The following is an 18,503-nucleotide window of genomic DNA, read 5'->3' as shown; positions in this document are numbered from 1 at the left end:
AATATAGGATTTACACATCCAAAAGGCCCTCCAGTACAGGGACAATTATCACTGATGTCTGCAAAGCTACATAATTAGATAAAGGTTTTACATAACATTAGAATTAATGGTAGCAGTTTATGGCAGCATGAGATCATGGGGTGCATGTAAGTGTGGCCATGTTATGTAATTTCAGTCCATGAGATATTCTCCGTCTTGGGATTTCCTGTTGCAGTTACATTTATGTTCGTTTTAGGTCTAAAAAGCCAAACGAGCATGTAATCACATATTTCATCCTTCTCATTAATTCCTCCTCTGCTGAGCTCAGTGATGTGCCAGCACTAATTAAATTCAGGTGAGATAAAGAGGAGACGACAGGGTTAAAATGCAGCCGCGCTGCACGCTTCACCTTCTGAAGTGGTGGCTTAACATCCACAGACTCCGTCTTTCTCTCAGGACAGGATCGTATGAATAATTTGCAGTGAACTGCTATTCCAAGCAGTTTGTGTTTAAGCAGTTTGTATTGAAAAGCCTGGCTGCAGTGCACTGTGGTGTGTCACACAGTGTTACTGTAGAGAAGGAACTGAATCCACAGGGTGGGCAACGATATTGTCATTGATTATCTTTATTTTCTACACATGTAGCAGATGTCTGTCACGCTGCATGTTCACACGACGTATGATGAAATATCTCACAGGCCAGTGGAAAGACTCATCACTGCAGAAAGTCTCATAACTCTGCATTCTATAATACAAAGGAAGATTACACATTATTAACTGGCATTTAAGTGTATTTTAGATGACTGACTGTACATACACGCAGTTTGTTCTCATATTACTGGTTGAGCCAGGCATGATTAATGAATTGATATAATGTATATATTCACATTGTACATATTGTGCTGGTGACATAGATCTGTGTGATGACCATCAGGGTTTTGATGAAGTAAATGTTGGCTGCACAATGTGATGGCTGTGGAATAATGACACCATTGGCATTACAGTTGGTTTCCTGTCAGCCTGAGCTTCAGGCCGGGTTGATGGTGCAGTGTGATCTGCTTCATGTCTCCTTTATAGAGGAAATAGATGAATTAACTCACAAAACTCTCATGTTTTCATCTTCTCCTGCCTCAACCACGACACCAGACCCTGCTATCGTTACGTGTTTGTGCAGTTATTACTTAACTCCCCCCTCAGTGAGCTCCTGTCTTCTGGCTTCTGTCTTCAGTCGTGTTGATCGCTTCTTCATGGAAATTTGGAAACAAATGCAGTGTTGTTGGTAGTTGTTACTCTGGAGACAATGGATCTGGACGTCTTTACGACAGCAGTGCCAACAATAATACCAGTTAGAAACGCTAGAGGGGGAAAGTTTTCTGTTTCTACTTTAAGCTGAAATCTGAGAGCTGATAGATAATCTGCTATGTTCATCAGCTAGTTGCTAACGGTGTCTCTGTCATTTGATGCTGAGCAGGTTGTGTACAGTTTGTCTTCTGGAGCTTTATTAGCTAAAACGTAAACGAAGCTATGACAGCGGCGACATCAGAACTGTAAAGGTCTTTGATGGAAAGTTAAACTACGAGCTGAAATTAGCTGTAAAGCTCTGAGGGGAGCTGCTGAGTTCCCCTGTAGGTTCTTCAACACGAGTGAACCCTTTTAAATGATTTTATACATAGTTGTTTCAGATCATATTAATTATGTCCGTTTAAAGTACTCATTAAGTCTGCGGGAGTTCTCCTGCCTCTGGTTTGACACCGTTTTTGTTCAGTTTGCTGGCTGTTGTGTCGTCCTCACTCCTTCCACCACTCGGCCATCTTTACCATCTCTGAACAGCAGCTTTTAAAATGTTCCATATTTTCTGTGAGCATCAGTAATCATTTTTATATTCTCTGACATTAGGATCGTCTCAGAAGGACCATAATGGCTGTGCCAGTAAATAATATTTTCCAGCATTAAGTTGTGTGTTGACCCCGCAGCCTGTGGAAGCAGCGCTGAGGGAGCATGAGGCTCGGCTCGGCTCGGCTCTCTGCTCTCTGCACTCCTTCCCTCTCCTCGGTTGTCAACACAGTATTCAGGGTGAGAGAATAAATGATTATTTGCACTTGACAAAGCTTGAGGAAACAAAGTTTTTCCCTGCTCGTAGGCATGAATGCAGTGGGGAGAAGAGAAACGCTGACTGACTAACTGAGGAACAATGATGAAACACACTGTAAATATGATGGTTGTACCCTTAATAGAGTCTCTAACAGATCTAAATTTAGGGTTTTTAATTAAGCCGCGATAACTCATTAAGCTCCAACAATAAAACCAACATCATCTCTCCCTGCAGGAACGGATTATTAATAGAGATTTGATTTCATTTTAAAGGGAGGAGCTCTAAAGGTTATGACCCAAACAAATCAATCAATCAAACTCACAGTTGATTGACATGAAATCTCCTGATAGAGCATGTTAGCATGTTACACTTTTTTCAGTCCACATTTTAAATAGTATCTAAGCGATTATTCGTCCCAGGCCATTGATCAAACATTAACAACAACCTCTTTGCTGCTTCTTGATGCATTTATGAATTCAGATATTATTGTATCTTCGCATTAGATCGAAAACACAACCCAGTAAATGTTGCCAATGTGTGTTTCTGCAAACCACTGATATGTTGAAAGTTACGTTTCTTTAGGTTCAGTTTTCAGTTTAACGTTGTGACAACGCTGTGCTAATGCTCTGGTTAGGTTTAGGCACGTTTAGCGTTAGAAAACATCATGGTTGGAAAATGTTCTGCAGTCTTGTTAAAAATCTCCTTCTTTTGGCTACAAATCATCACGATGAGTCGGCTAAAATATCCAATTCTGTTGCCACAAACACAGTTGGAAAATTTTCTCATTAAAAGTATCGAGTGGTTTCGTGCTTACGACTGAAGAAACAGTGTCTCTGGCTTGGCAGCCGCCTTGCTCGCTATCATGCCTGGAAAATGTCCCAAAAACTTAAAATTATTAGCTGTATATTCTTTCACAGCTTGTGAAAAATATCTGGCTTTGTCGCCACAAACAGCGGTAAAACGTCCTGACTTCTCTTCAAAAGCATCCAGTGGTTTCAGCTTGCAGATGTTGAAACACCGTCTTGAACAGCGGTCTCTGGCAAAGAGCATGAAATGAGCAGCAAAACAGACGGATCAGCTGCACCTAATGAAACATCATACAATATGTTACTGTCCTTCTTTGGGAGATTGCATTAGCTTTCAAAGAAAACCACCGAAAGGTTAAATTAAGAAGCAGAAAGTTCGCTTCAGTCACGTCGTCGCACTTCTCTGTTCATCATCGTTTCATTGCACTGACGGAGGTGAAACCTTCGTCGTGTCAGCCTCGATCTGAAACACTGATTGGGATTCTTTAAAACTGGAATAATTTACCAACGTTTGATGTGAAAGTTGCTTCTGTGTAATTTCATGAATAATCAACAAATGAAGCAGACGTGTTGACTGTGGAGTGATGTGATTACATCTGTTATTTACTAAGAAAAACCTCATAACGCATTCATCTTCCAATCAGAACTCAGATGATGGACAGTTACAGTATAATCAGCCTCTTTTGGTTTGAAAAGTGAATAAATATCTCATGAGAAGCTGAACCGAAGGCCTCATTGACCCGTATCTTACTAGCTGATGTCATTTTTGGACCTGAATGTTCTGAACTCTGAAGTTAGTGCTCTGGATGTGTGTGTTTGTGTGTGTGTATCTCACAGCCCTGCTGCTTGTAGCCAGAGTCGAGTGTTAACCATTCACTACCTCAGGAATCCCAAACATTTGTCCTCACACCGGCAGAGCAGCATTTACACTCCTTAAGACGACTCCCCCTCTGTAAAATGTACGATCCAGTGTCAGTCATAATCCTCTGCTCTCGCAAAGAGCCTCTGCCTGCCACTGTTCTTCACTGCACTGACGTACGCCTTCATCTGAAACCTCGACTACGAAATAGTGTCATTAAATCAGAGGATGGAGCATCTTTGGGAACGTGTCAGTCATGGCGTGGTGTGACAAAGTTACAGCGAGGCTTTGTAGTACAAGGGGGGAGGCTTTGTTGCTCCCCTGCCTCCTGAAACATTTAACCGACCATGTTAGCATCCACACACCACTGCAGTTCTCCAGCAGGATGCCTCTCGAGCCCCTCACAGGGATGGAAATGAGGAGTGATAAAAGCAGGCGAGTTAAAAAAGACATGGGGCAGGCAGGAGAAAGCCCAGCCTGAGCCTCCTGAGTGACTCGACTCAATAGGGTGTGAATTCAATAGTTGTGGAAGCCAACTGTCGAGTCGTCCCTTCGCATCGAGGAAGATGATTAAAGATGCAGTAAGAAGCGTCTTTAAAGATGAATCAGAGGGCCTCCTCTGACTCTCCCTCTGCCTCCTTCCTCCAGATTTTCCTCCTTTTCACTCGTCCAGCTTTGAAGATCTCTGACTTGTTATTGCAGATGATGGTGTGCCAGGCAGACAGAGGGCAGAGCCCGGACACTTGTGGAAGCTGCCCCAGATTTCCTCGCGGCAGCGGCAGCGGCGTTGTGTGTGCCTACATGTCATGCAGTAGGATGGGGGAGGAGTGCTGTGTCAAATTCAGTTAGCGTGGCAATACATTAATGATATGCATTGCTGTGTTTAATGCTCTGCTCGTCGTGCTGCAGAATGATTTTACATTTTTTCCTGTTGCTCATCTTTAATCATCTGCAGTATTTCCTCATCCTCAGTATCGCAGTTGACTTACTGCCACAATATCGATAACATGATAGAAGCTCTTTTCATCATCATGTTCTGTATTGACAACACATGAGCAGGATGATGAGTGGACAATACATATCATCATGTTGAAACCACAGTCATTGAGGGAGTCAGTGGCTGGAGCTACTCAGGCAATACTGGTTCACTTTGGTTTTGAAAAGCTCCACTAATAAGTATTTTTATATTTAATAACTGCTCAAATCGCATATAATGTGAGAGAATAATCACCCGAGTCTGCAGCTCCATGAATATTCAGGTCTTCTCACCAACAAACTGCTCTTAATTTTCACCTGCAGCAAACAGCTGTTTTATTAAAAACAACTCAACAACCGCTGTTCGTCTCTTTATGTTGAAATTTTACATTTCTTTAGTATCAGTTTTTACTTTGTGCTGTGACAACTCTGTGCTAATGCTCTGGTCAGGTTTAGGCACAAAAAACACTTGTTCAGGGTTAGAAAACATCAAACATCTGTTGGCACAGACACGGATGAAAAATGCTGATTTCTCATTTAACATTTGTTGCGAAAAAAATCAGCTGGAAAATGTCCCGACGTCTTGTTATAAATATCCAGCGGTTTCACGGTAACAAATGTTGAAACACAGTCTTGAACAGTGGTCTCTGGTTTGGCAGCCGTCTCGTATAGCTGTACCTCCACCACCGTCCCTCCCACCTCCACACATGGACGTCAGCTTTGCAGAAAAGTAAACTGCCAACATTTTATTGTGGTGACAGCTGCCCGCTTTACGTTTCCTGCTCAGCACCAGCTGGCAGCCATATAAACCTGGTGACTAGCTGCTGAACACAGTGAAGCGTTTCACAGCTAAAGAGACAGAAGAACTTTTCCTTCAGGAGTTGGTGGAGACCAAACAACTAAAGCGAGTGTTTGTTGCTTTGCATCTGCTGATGTGTAAATAGTGTAGATAGATGCTAACACACGGACAGAACATGTTTATAATGTGATCAGACTGTGGTGAATAAATATAACAATAAAGTTTCATGCAACTACAGTTGCATATTTTGGTCTTTGATAGAAACATTAAGACATTTTTTATTATTAAAGAGAAATCTCATTTAATCCCTCAAACATAAGCTCGTCTTCTTATTGTTGGCCGTCGCAGCTTCAAGGGCTCCGAATCAATTCTCTAACTACAGAGCTGTAACTCTGAGACACTTGTTATGTCTTTATGGTCATATCTCATCACATAACATCAGTTGTTTAGACTCTATAATAACTCCACTGCACTGTCACCAGACTCCTGATTGGCTGGAAAGCGTTTGTCTCACCGCACCATGTGGCCCAACATGAGCGTCTTATCTGTTTGTCATCTGTGAACACTGACTACATCTTTATTTCAGCACCAGCACTAACGACTGCTGTAGCAAATGAAATGATAATTATTTCTACTAGAACTAACCTCACTGAGCCAAACAGCTGCAGCTGGTGGGGAGCCAGAGATGTTGTTCACTGGTTTATTCATACAGAGACTTCACAAGTCGCGTCAGGAGCTTAACCTGACTGAGACTTTAAACAGCAGCGAGGTCACTGCATGCATGTCAGATGTCGTCGGTGATGAGCTGCCAATTTAGATTCTGGTGACTCATTGACATTTTTGCTGAAGTGAACACACACACACACACACACACACTGACAATGTTCATGTTGTCCTCATCTACGTGCACGTGCACAGCTCTTGGAAACAGTGCAGTACTCCAGAGCCCTGGGTACAACATGCAGTATTCAAATGCCCTGGCTCCAAATAAAGGCTTGAGGAGAGAAAGCACAGGCGAAGCCAGGAAGAGTGACCCACATTCAGCAGCAGTGGCTTCATCCCCGGCAGCGGTTACTCTCGCCTCGTAGGGAACGCGGCACCGTCCTGACCTCAGCCTCTGCTTCCTGCCAGCGCTGCGGTCTCGCTCCGCTCAGCGTCCCCACGTCTCATCGTCGCTGTCAGCGTCGACTCGTCTCCTCCCGATGCTTTGATGGGAAATGTCAGCACCTCTCACCGTGAAGCGAGCACGCGTTCAGATCGTATGACTCGGGAAGCGATGCCTCCGCCGTCGGCGGTCTTGTCACGACACATCGGGTGACACCGAGAACGGCTGTTTATCAGCGCTCATCTCTGATAAAGGAGGAGGAGGTCAGAGGATTCTCGCCGCCCGCAAAGTGCCTCCACTTTCACCATGACAAAATAAAATGAGCCTCTCCATTAGGCCTGAACCACCATGACCACTTCCTCCTCTGCTTCCTTCTTTCCTTCCTTTCTTCTCAACTGTGAACAAGTAATTTGAGGTCAAGCAGCAGGGGGGAAAGAATTTACCATTGTGAACTTTAATGCGTGTGGATCTCCTCTTAAAGGCTGCTGGCACAAATCACAAAGGGGGATATGCTGCATGTGCCAAGATTTTAATGAAATGGGCTGTTTTGAGCTTGAGTTAGTTTTTAATGCTCAAAGAAAGTTGCATGTCTCAGCTCTCTGCGCGGGCGAAATGCAGATATTTATGCAGGTTTATTCCACTGCTCGGCTACAACTAAAGTAATTCAGCCCCTTTCTAACCTTGAATGGGCAAACTGAGGAACTTTGTGTTGGTTATTCTCGCTTGTACACTTGAAAGATTCTTAATTCAGACACTTGTCTATTAAAGGGCCTGTTGGTATTCTCATCACGACTCTGAGGCTGTTCGGACCTGATCCGATCACAGTGGACAGCTCTAAGTTTACATTAACCTGCGTCTGAGTGATCGGATCTATGTGCCAATAAACAAGTACATCACTGAGACAAACAGACGCCATGTTTTTACACAAAGAAAGAAGTTCATGTAGAACATTTGCTGAATTTACAAGAAGGAACAAATAATGAAGAATTTGTCAGAGACAGCGTTTCACACAGTTTATAAAGTGTCTCCAACTCAACAACTCTTAAATCAGACGCTTTGTTAAGGGAGTCTGGTGATATTGTGGTTCCTTCAGCTGATTTGTTGGGTCTTGTTGTTGTTGTTCTTCTTCTCCTCCTTCTTCTTCTTCTTCTTCTGCTCCTCCTCCTCCTCTTCCTCTTCCTCTTCCCCCTTCTCCTCCTCCTCCTCCCACAGAGGACATCAGCTGAGTAGGTGGTCCGTGAGTGTGGTCCAGGACCCATGTGTGCACACACTGCTAAAATAATGTTGTGACATGGTGCTCTGACCACCTCTGAATGTGTTGTGATTGGTCGGATGGATGCTGACCAGGTGTGAACAGGGTCTCAGTGTTGGTTTGGAGACGGACGTTGACCCACACACGACCAATTAGGTTAGAAATTGTATGTAACTCGACTCAAACCCACAAAGTTCATGTGAGTCAAGTATGCAGCTGTAAACTCATTAAGCATTCGCACATACTTTGTGTCTCGGCTCAGCCCGATAGTTTTCACATTTCAGCCAGAAGAGCCTCAGTTTAGTCAGCATCACATTCTCATCAGGACACACACATTTGTGCACCATTACCGTGACCAGTGGCTTATCCTCCAGCTATCATTCATTAACCTCTTGGACCCTGCTGGACCTGCTGCTTGGCTCGTTAGAGAGACATGTCGTGTGGACAAACACTGTTCAGAGCCACCAATGATAGTTAAGTTCCCAGAGTTTGTGAAGAAACCAAATATCAGGCTGAATGATTGGAAATTGTACAGGATGTCCTAATCAGCTCCCATTTTCTCTGGCAACCACTCCATCAACTCTCTCTGACAGTTAATTGTGCTGGACCTCTGCGATGAGCTCAGGCTTGGTGGGAAAATCATCTAACACACATTTATATTTAATCACAGGTCACGTGATCTTTAAAACCGTATGTTTGGAGAGAACAACGCACAGTTTCATCCCCGTCATCTATTCCCGCCGCTCAGTATCAGCAGCGCAGGCCTTTCTGTAGTTAAATGGCTTTCATTAATCCTTTTTAATTAATATATTGTCACATATTACTGAGAGCTGCTCTCTGCTCAGTTCTTCAGCATCAGTTTGGTTTAATCTACAGATTACCAGTGAAAGCTCTGCCTTGATTGCATTGGTCTAATCTTCATTTCATTATAACTTCTCTGCTTTAACACTTTGTGCCCCGTCATGTTTCTGCCATATTGACATGCTGACATCGCTCTCATGTCAGCTGATCAGGTGTCTGTTTGTCTGACAGGTGGATAAACACAGTCAGACCTGAGGATTTTCTCTGCTTTTCCACTTTTTCTAAACCATATTTGAATATAACCCGACCCTCCTGCAGACTCCTGGAGACAAATTTACAGACGCTCAGAGTTCCTCATTTCGTTGGTCTGCAGGTAATCAAACAAGCAGTCCTCAGGTGTAGAAGCTGTGTTTTCATTTGACTGCACGGCTTTACTTTAACGTCTTATCTTTGTAAATTCATTTTCCGGAGCTCCATATGAAACAGCAAATCTTTGTTTCGATCACCAAATGTGTTTGTTCTCTTTCCAAACAAGTTTCTTTGTTTTGGTGTGGACAGGTTTATGTTCAGCGTAAGAGGAACACACAATGTGTTTGGTTGTGCTGTCACTCAAACTGTTATATTGTGAAGTCCTTCCAGCAGGAGAGTTTTATTTGACGGTCCTCTCAGCAGTCTCACAGCGTACTGATTTATTTCTACAGCTTAGTTTATTTAGTCTTCAACATGTTTGTCTGTGAGTCATGTTTATGGATTATTAAATAGTCCTGATGATGATGATGGTGAGATAATCCTCCACTTTACTAGAGATATTCACAAGTAGTTATTAATCGATTAATCACTGTTAAGAATTTAACCAATTAAAAACGTATTAACTGACAATCAGATATTTGCACAAATACATCAAAAAGTATCTTGTTACATATTACAAATACATACTTATCAATCATATCAAAATAAAATACAAAATACTGGTTTGTAATTTTAAGAATACTAGAAAAGTTTCAGTTCAAACTGATATTATCACATTTTTTTGCGCCAGTTGTTGAATCGTGAGAGATGAATAAACTAAATCGCACAAATAATGACTGAGAAACAGTTTTCTTTATCTCTTCTTTTAACTCCTGATGAAGTACAAACAGTTTTCTAATGGAAAAACTTCCAACATATTTCATATATTATTAATGATTAACCGATAATCGATTGTTAAGGCAGCCGCCTATTGATTAAAGAGACAGTTTCTTTTTCCTGGCTCCATAAAAGTTACAATAATACAATGTGATGATATTTTGGTTGCTCAACATCTTTATCTGGTCAGAAGTAACCTGCCCTCCTGAGCAGGTCGAGCTGTGGTAGAGACGTCACAAATAAAACATGATGTTTCTACACGTGGAAATTCAACATTTTCTTTCATTGAAAAAAAAGAAAATTCCCAGTTCACATGTGAAAATGTGATATTTGCACGTGAAAAGCCAATTTTGTGTCATGATCTGATGAAATATCTGATCGTGATACATTTTTGGAAAGTCACCAGCAACTTTTTTAAAAACCTTTAATTATCAGCAGAAGTTTCTCCTCTTGGCTTCAGTCTGTGCTCGTGACTTCACTGGTAGAAACACACACAGTGAAAAATGGCAGAGCATCTGGGAATATTCTGCAAAATGAATGCTCATGTCAAGTTTACATCTGCAGCCACTCTCTGCGGACAGATGAATCAAAAGATTAACTTTAAAAAAAAACAAAATAAGCTGTTTATACACATAAAGGCTGATTAACAGCAGTTGTGCACTAACAGTGGGCAGAATCACCCCACGCGTCTGGAGAGGCTGATTAATTCATCAGGAACGTTTGGCTGCTAAATGTTCGGCAATCAGTTATTGAGCTGAAGGAGAGCTGCTTCTTCACACAGATGAAAAGTGTTGCATAACTTTATTCAAGAAGTGAATGAGTGACAGAAAGCCTCCACTCTGCTGCTTTTTATCTTATATTTCGGTTCACGACTGGCTGACATTCACTGAGGGAAATGCAATAATGTGGAAAATCAGATGAGAGGAATGTGTTGGTTGATAGGCAGGTAGTGAGGCATCTGCCCTCTGAGGTTATCATATTCCTCAGTCAGCATCATATTTCTGTCCCCCTTCCTCCTCCATTAGATCATTTCCTACCTGCACAAAGCGTCCCTCCTCCAACACACACAGCCTGATGTGGTTATCTTCACAACCTTTCAGGGTTTAGGCGACAAGACTAAGATAAGCCATATATTCCACTGCAGGCAGCCTCCATTTACCTGTCCCTCCCTCTTTCATGTTGTCACAGACAGAAATTGGCGAGGTTTTATTACTATCTCTCCCTCCCTCCTTCCCTCCTTCTCTCTGCTTCTTTATGATGCCTGCCAAGAGATTTGCCGAGCCAATCTGTAGTAATAGACACGGCTCTACCCAGCGTGAAGGATTGTACTGCCCAGTAGGCTGCACTTTCAAAGGAGGCAGTGGTGTGGAGAAGTTGCATCTTCCCACCACAACTAACTTTTGATTTTAATGATGTACTCTGTGCCTTTAGTGAGTGTTCTTCACAGCTGTTATTTGCAAAGCTGGACATCAAATCCTGCACACGGAGAACAAGAGATAACACTGTTTACATCTGCCGTCCTCAGAGCAGCGCTCTTTAGGTCATTACTGTACAGAGGCTTTACAGTCTGGAGACATGCAGTCATTTCAGTTATTTGACAAGGCAACCGGATCGCCAGGATAAATGTTTCTTTGGACTCCATTTTAAATTGTATCTTGTGGCATCACTGTGCTTATGGTCAGGGTTCGGAAAAGATGGTGTTTTTATCTCCACAAACACGACTGGACATGACACGACCTGACAGCTTGTTATAAATGTCCAGTTTTGTTGCAGCAAACAGATGGAAAATGTTCCAACATCTCATCAAAAACATATATTTTAATTCCACAAACCCAGAAGGAAAATATCCCAAGGACGTGGTTAAAATCCACAAATACTGCTGGAAATGTCCCAATGACTCCTTAAATATATTTACTCTAATTCCACAAACCCAGTTTTGAAACGTCTTGATGTCGTTTAACATATTTGGTTTTATCTCAAACACAAATGTCCCGACAAAAATATGTGATTTTAATTCCACAAACCTGACATCTAGTTTAAAAACTCTTATGATGATGATGTGACACTTATCGTACCAATGTTGATATGATACCTGTGGCATGTACAAACCTGAACACACTCCTGGTGAGCAGACACCTGCGCTGTACAAGGAGGACCAGGTTTCAGCCTTTGCTTCATAACGATCCAGGCAGAACTAAAGTTCCTACAGTTCTTTACACTGAAGTCAGTTCAGATGTCATCATGGAGCTTTTGTGACGCCTCGAGCCGTCCGTCCCTGTTTTCACTGTAAACACTGGCTGGTCGAAGTCACAACAGAGCAGAGAGTGAAACGGAAGTCAGTCTGTGTTCACGACGGTCTAATGAAGGCCGCGCCGGTACAAAAGCACTTTGCAGCATTTCTCTGCCTCTTATGCAGCGTAACAGGAGTAATGGCAAATGAATAATGGCTAAGATAATGCACTGTGAGCACGCAGGACACCAGCCAATCCCAACGGAAGAAATCCTGATAAAGACATGATTGGGTTAATGCATATTCATAAAACATGGCAGTCGTCCAGGACTGCTAATCTAATGATTGTAAATGCATGAATTGGTTTTTCCTCCTCCTTCTGGGGCACAATGTGGATGATATGCCCCGTCACATTTTTACTCTCGCCACGTTCTCATCTGAACAGCCAATATTCATCCAGCATCTGCAGCGTGTACTTCACAGAGCCTTTAACTGGACGTACGGCCGCTCCCTGCCTGCCAGTGTGGCAGACTGTCTGAGGGTTTTCTGGCACGCAATCACGAGAGCTGCCGTGTCACCTGAAACTCAAATTTTCCATCTCACTGGAGAACAATAGCTTGTTTTCACTTTCATGTCACAGAACAGAAGAAGTCACATGGTGGAACCTGGAACCTCACAAGATATTTCATCATTGTCCAGATATGGGACTATATATCATCTTAGATTTGGGATATCGTTATATCTCGATCAGGCATAAATGGTGTTGTTCCTGGTTTAACGGGCTGCACTACAGTAAACCTACCAGACTGTTCTGCCTGTTCTAACGCTCCCTTTTATCCTCTCAGCCATTATATCCACGTTATTGCTGATTATTCATCAACAATCTCATCGTGTTAATATTTTGTGAAAGAACCAATAGTCCTCTCTACAATAGTGTTGCACCAGAGAAGTTATTTGGTCTAAAATATTGTAATGTTATTGTAATAGCAATGTTGATATATCGTAAATCAAGATATAGCCTAAAAGTATTGTGATATAACTTTCTAGGCCATATCGCCCAGTCTTAATTCAGATCATCTAGAATCTGGTAACGTTCGGCAGACGAAGACTCTGCTGGTCTTCACCCTTCAGTCTGCAGTATTTCCCAGGTGGACTCACCTGCAGCGATGAGATAGGCCAGCTCCTGTTTCCATGAATGTCAGCCATGTGTAAATATCACTCCCCTGATGGCTGCAGGAGCTGCACTCATATTACCAAACCTCCTCCTCACCGTCACATGGACAGGGTGGCATGTTCAGGCTCTTCCTCAAGATAAGATGAGATGAGATAAGTTCAGCTGTTTTTCCTCGCCAGCAGTACGTACAGATAAATATAGGAAATGAAGAAATAAATAAGAGAGGCATGTAAAGCTAAAATAAGACGAGACAACGTAAAGTGACAGATGTGTGATTAACAGCAGCATGTGAGCATGTGACTGATGTTATAGGAATAAATAACCGTACCGTTTTTCTGTAATAATCCTCAGTGAGAATGTTTGTGGGTCATTATTATTTTTATCTACATTGATATGAATACATTAGTTTACATGACATTACATGTTAGAAACTGTCAGAGACGACACACCTGTGAGCAGTGTCTCTAACAGTGGCCAGCGTTTAAACTGATCAGTGGTTTGCAGAAACGTAACTGCCAACATGTTATTCTGTTGCTTTTTTCTGGTGTCTTTCCTCCTTGTTGACAGTAAACTGAAGATCTTTGTGTTGTGGACAAAACAACATCTGATCAACATTTCAGAGACCAAACGAATCAATTAATCCAGAAAATAATCAACAGTGAAAAAAAATGTTTTTGCAGCCGTGATATCCATCGAAAGGTGTTTTTGAATGTGTCTGTCGAATGGTAATGAACCAATGTTTAAGAATTGGTGCTGACCCGTCTTCACCCGCTCAGTAAAGACAGTATTCAGTGTATTATGGAGCCATTTCTTGTGTTAACATGATGTATGCTGGAGTGCAGGGTTAACAGGAGTTCAGAGAAGCTCCACAGCTCGGTGTTCGTGGCTTCTGGCTTTTGCTACTGTATGTCTTTAACGACAGCAGGATGGCGTCTAACTGCTGCAGATTGCATGTATATGTGGTCAGTATTTCTTCATGTTCGTCTCTCATCCAGCAGGACTGCCTCACCCTCCTCCCACCTGCCTGTCTCCCCCACGCAGTGCAGCCGGCTCTTCATACCACCACGTGTGAAACCTTCTTTCATCTCGTTCCTTTGTTCTTCTCGGGGGAGGAGTGGGCTCGGAGTGGAGGTTCCTGCTGCTGGAAGGTTGTTATGTTGGGCTCATTTAAATTAGAATCATTTTCAGCGCACTCCTCAAAATTGATGCCTCGCAGCAAACTAGGACAGATTTGTTCTGGCCGTTTGCGATGCCCTCCCATGCTCTTTAATGGCTCTTTAGCTCTCCAGCCTCGCAGCTCTGCACGCAGTCGTGAACTCTCACATCCACTCTTTCTTCCTTTTAAGTGTTAAGGAAAGTGGGCAGTGCATCCTCACATCACTCTGAGGATTTTGAAGCATTGAACAGTTAAAGTGAGCATACATGAAGCTTTTTTGTATGAAGTGGGAACATAATTCAGCTTTGGGACTGTGGTTGTCTTTGTTTATTCCTCAGTGGGAAGTGTTTTGTTGAAGGAAGCATTTCTTCCTGTTGTAGCTCTGGAAAGCGTCGTGCAGCAGAGGGACCGACAGAGACGGAGAGCAGTGGTGTTATTTCAGGCTCAGGCTTCAAGGCTCGCCTCTAATTTTTTGTTGTTCTTAATGGAGAATTCTGTTCCAGTTTTTAACACGCTTGTTTCACAGTTTGACTGTTTTCTAGGGATTCACACAAATGTTGGCGATCAAATATGTACGTGTCATAGGCTATTTATCACAGTGACATTTCTACAAAATGTGTCATATGAACACCTACGTGTTTATTACCTGACTTTCATGTGGGCTGCCAGTCAGAGACCACAGTCTGAGTTTGCGTTTCAGCATATGGAAGTGTGAAACCACTGGATATTTTGAAGGAGACTTTGGGACATTTTCCAGATGTGTCTGTGGAGACAAAAACTGATATTTTTAATTCAGGCCACATTTACAGCGTTTTTTCGCTGAGGTAAACAGGTATTTTAAGACACTATCTATCTAACTAACTAACCCTAACCAAGTGGTTTTGGGCCTAAACCTGACCAGACCAAGGACACTCAGCTGAAAAATTGAACCTAAATAAACGTTCAGTTTGATGTGTGGTTTTGCAGAAAGGTACTCACATTTATTCTGTTGATGGTGTTTCCTTGTTTCTGGAGACAGAACAAATGTTTTGAAGCCAAACATGATTTCCTTGAGTCTACGTTTCAGCGCTAAGAGTGAAACCACCAGATGTTTTCACGAGCGACCACAGCATCCAAAGAGCAAAATATTTTACACACTGACCCTCAACTTTGTCCTACTTGTCTTACCGTAGTTTTGCGCACTGAGTCGCTCTGTGTATCTATCGATATAGCCGACATTCTGGGTTGCTAGTAGTTTGTATAATATGGCCAAAGAAAGGGTTTGTTGTTTGCTTACTGAGGTTGTGTAGGGCTGAGGTGCACATATTTGGCAGAGGTTTTGGGATCCTCCCCCAAGAAATATGTAAGTCTTTCAAAACCAAAAATGCCATTTAACATAATTTTGGACCGTTAGTATCAACGTGTCCGTGTACAGAAGGTGGTAAAGTGAGAGCAGATGATAAGTAATCATCACCCAATAAGTTCAACGGTAAAACCTACATTAAATCCACTGGAGACCAACTACAAGTTAGTTTTGATGCTCTCCACATTTGATGCTTTCTAAACCTTCTAATGTTGGACTCATTATTTGTACTTTTAATCACCCCCCACAGCACGGGGCTCAGGTGGAAAGAAAGGAGCAGAATGTTTTTTTAATGGTGATGTTTCGCCCTACAGACCATATAGATCATTAGTCATGAGGTAATGAAGGAAAAGGAGGTTTGTAAGGAACTTTCAACTACTTAGTATTTGTATTGACTGCAGTTAATTACTTCTCCATCAAGATAGCCTCCATTAGCGCTCCAGCCACCCACACAGCAACAGTTAAGGACGACAATAATCACTCAGCCCACAGAGTGGAGGCTGTTTGACGCCGAGCAAAGATTTACAGCCTCAGAAGTTCTTAAATATTTAAAGCAATGCAGACATTTTCATGAATGTTTTTAAAGCAAATTAGGCAATAATTCATAAACTCGTTAGCTAAACAGCTAAATGAATGTTCATGAAGTGCATCAAAGCAAAGAGGCAACTGGGTCAAAAGTTTCTGCCTATACTGTCGTATACATGAAGTTTTTGGAAATGTGAATTCTCTGTAGCAAATCAATATTTCATTCAATTAAATATATAATCTACTGGTAGTTATATAAGTATTTAAGGACTTGGCTTCATAAGTCATTCGCTGTTTCCTGTGAGTGGAGCAATGCAACCCAATCACCAGAATAAATGAACAGGCATGTTGCAACTTTACGTTTTAGTTTCAATTTTCAATTTTATGTTGCGACAATGCTGTGTTTGTGCTGTGGTTAGGTTTTTAAAAATATCTGGTTTTGTTGCCACAAGCACAGCTGGAAAACGTCCCAACGTCTCATCAAAAACTTTTTTGTTTTGTTGCCACAAATAGTGCCGGTGAAGTCTTGAAGTCCTGGTTCTGTCACTGCCACCATCCCCTCCACCTCCTGACATGAACGTCAGCTCATATACATGTAACTGTGATTGTACAGATGTAACATGGTACATACGACACAAAGACATTTTAATGTGAAACCGCCAACATTTTATCTGCTGACTGGGCTGAGCAGTGATCCTGCAGGCCTGTATTACTAATCAAATGTGTAGCAGCATCTGCACTCTGACTCTCAGCACACGAATTCATCTGACACGTTTCATAATTGATAGAGAATCGTTATAATGGCAGTAATTATGATATCTGATTCAGTCCTCGTGGGAAACGCCTCAGTGTTATGATCCCTTGCCCCCGGCTGATCCAGCCCCCTCACACACCCACCTGACATGTGATTTGTCATTCACTTCTACAATATCTGCCACCGCCTCGCAGAGCTGATAGCTTAACCCCATTTGCATCAACCCTTTAATCCTCTGAGATCCAGGTTCTGAGATCAGAAAGAGTCGTATTTACTGCGGTGAAAAATCATTTTGACAAGAAAATCATCTGTTTGGCAAAAGAGCGACTCAGTGAGGGTATTTTTAGCTGTTAGAGAGACAGTGTGATAGAGAGTCAAACAGCCCTGTGAGAGCAAATCACATCAGCATTTTCTTTAACTTTTCGACCATATAGAGGCTCGAGACTGAGGAAGTGACTGAGCCACGATTTAGAGTTTGAGTCAATCAGCAGGTTCATTAATCAGAGACAGATTGTAGCTCCAAAGCGGAAGAACAAACAGGCTCAGTGCTTCTGTCTTAACTGTATGTTTTATCAGATAAGATGAGACTTTATTGATCCTGCACTGAGGAAACTCAAGTGTGGCAGCAGTTCAGGAGTCAGACTCAGAGGAGGAAGACGTGATTGATTGATAGATTGATGGATAAAGATGAAGAAAGACAATGAAATAGATACAAATACAAAAGTAAAGGCTGTATGTTGATTTGCATTATGTTTTAATATTTAGTGTTTTTTTCACTGGAATTAGATTTTAAAGGAGACAAATTCTGCTCATTTTCAGATTCATCATTGTATTGTGTGTCACTACCAGAACAGGTTTACATGCTTTAACATTCAAAAACACATCAGGTTCCTCAGTCTGTCCCGAGCTGCAGCTCCTCCCTCCTGTTCTGATTGGTCAGCTCACACACGTCTGACAGAGCACCGCTAACAACACAGCAGCTGTGTTAAATCAAGATCTTTTACATGAACGAGAACATTAACACAAGAAACATGGCTCTCCTTTAATCGCTCCTTTTTCATTTCATTTGAACTTAATTAAGTAAAGAATGCACAATAATGACACTGCACAGCTGAAAATATTTTTAACAGCTGCTTTCCACCCAATGTACAGTAATTATAGGCCTGTAACACAACCTGTAATCATAAGCAATGCTCTGAGAGACAGACGTGTATTATCACGCCGAGTAAAAGTACTCGTGAAGTTCTTTGGCCGTGAGGCTCCATTACAGGAAATGGTCAATAGGAATATGTTGGGTATAAAGATATAAAAATACAGTAAAAGGTTTAACAGCATGAACGGCATAAAGCAATTAAATGTATGAAAGAGAATAGTTATAGAAACTGGATGTACGAGCAGAAGTTCTGTGTGTTCTGCATCGTGTGTCTGAACGAAGCCTGATAATGAAGTTCTGATTGGACCACACAGACAGTGTTCGCATTTTGCTCTCCTGTTATCGGATGATGTGGGATTATAAACTCAAAAACACAT

The 18,503-nt window shown here is 42.0% G+C and overlaps 1 protein-coding gene across 4 annotated transcripts in view; it reads left to right on the top strand.

The window, feature by feature from the left end:
• The window catches only part of tmem132e (transmembrane protein 132E), a 387,724-nt gene that overhangs the window by 270,463 nt on the left and 98,758 nt on the right, over positions 1–18,503 (top strand). The gene's annotated exons all lie outside the window — the stretch shown is intronic.

The sequence above is a fragment of the Pagrus pagrus genome (assembly GCF_965226575.1).
Source record: "Pagrus pagrus genome assembly, chromosome: 14".
NCBI lineage: Eukaryota > Metazoa > Chordata > Actinopteri > Spariformes > Sparidae > Pagrus > Pagrus pagrus.
This window is presented reverse-complemented; position numbering and strand designations above follow the sequence as displayed.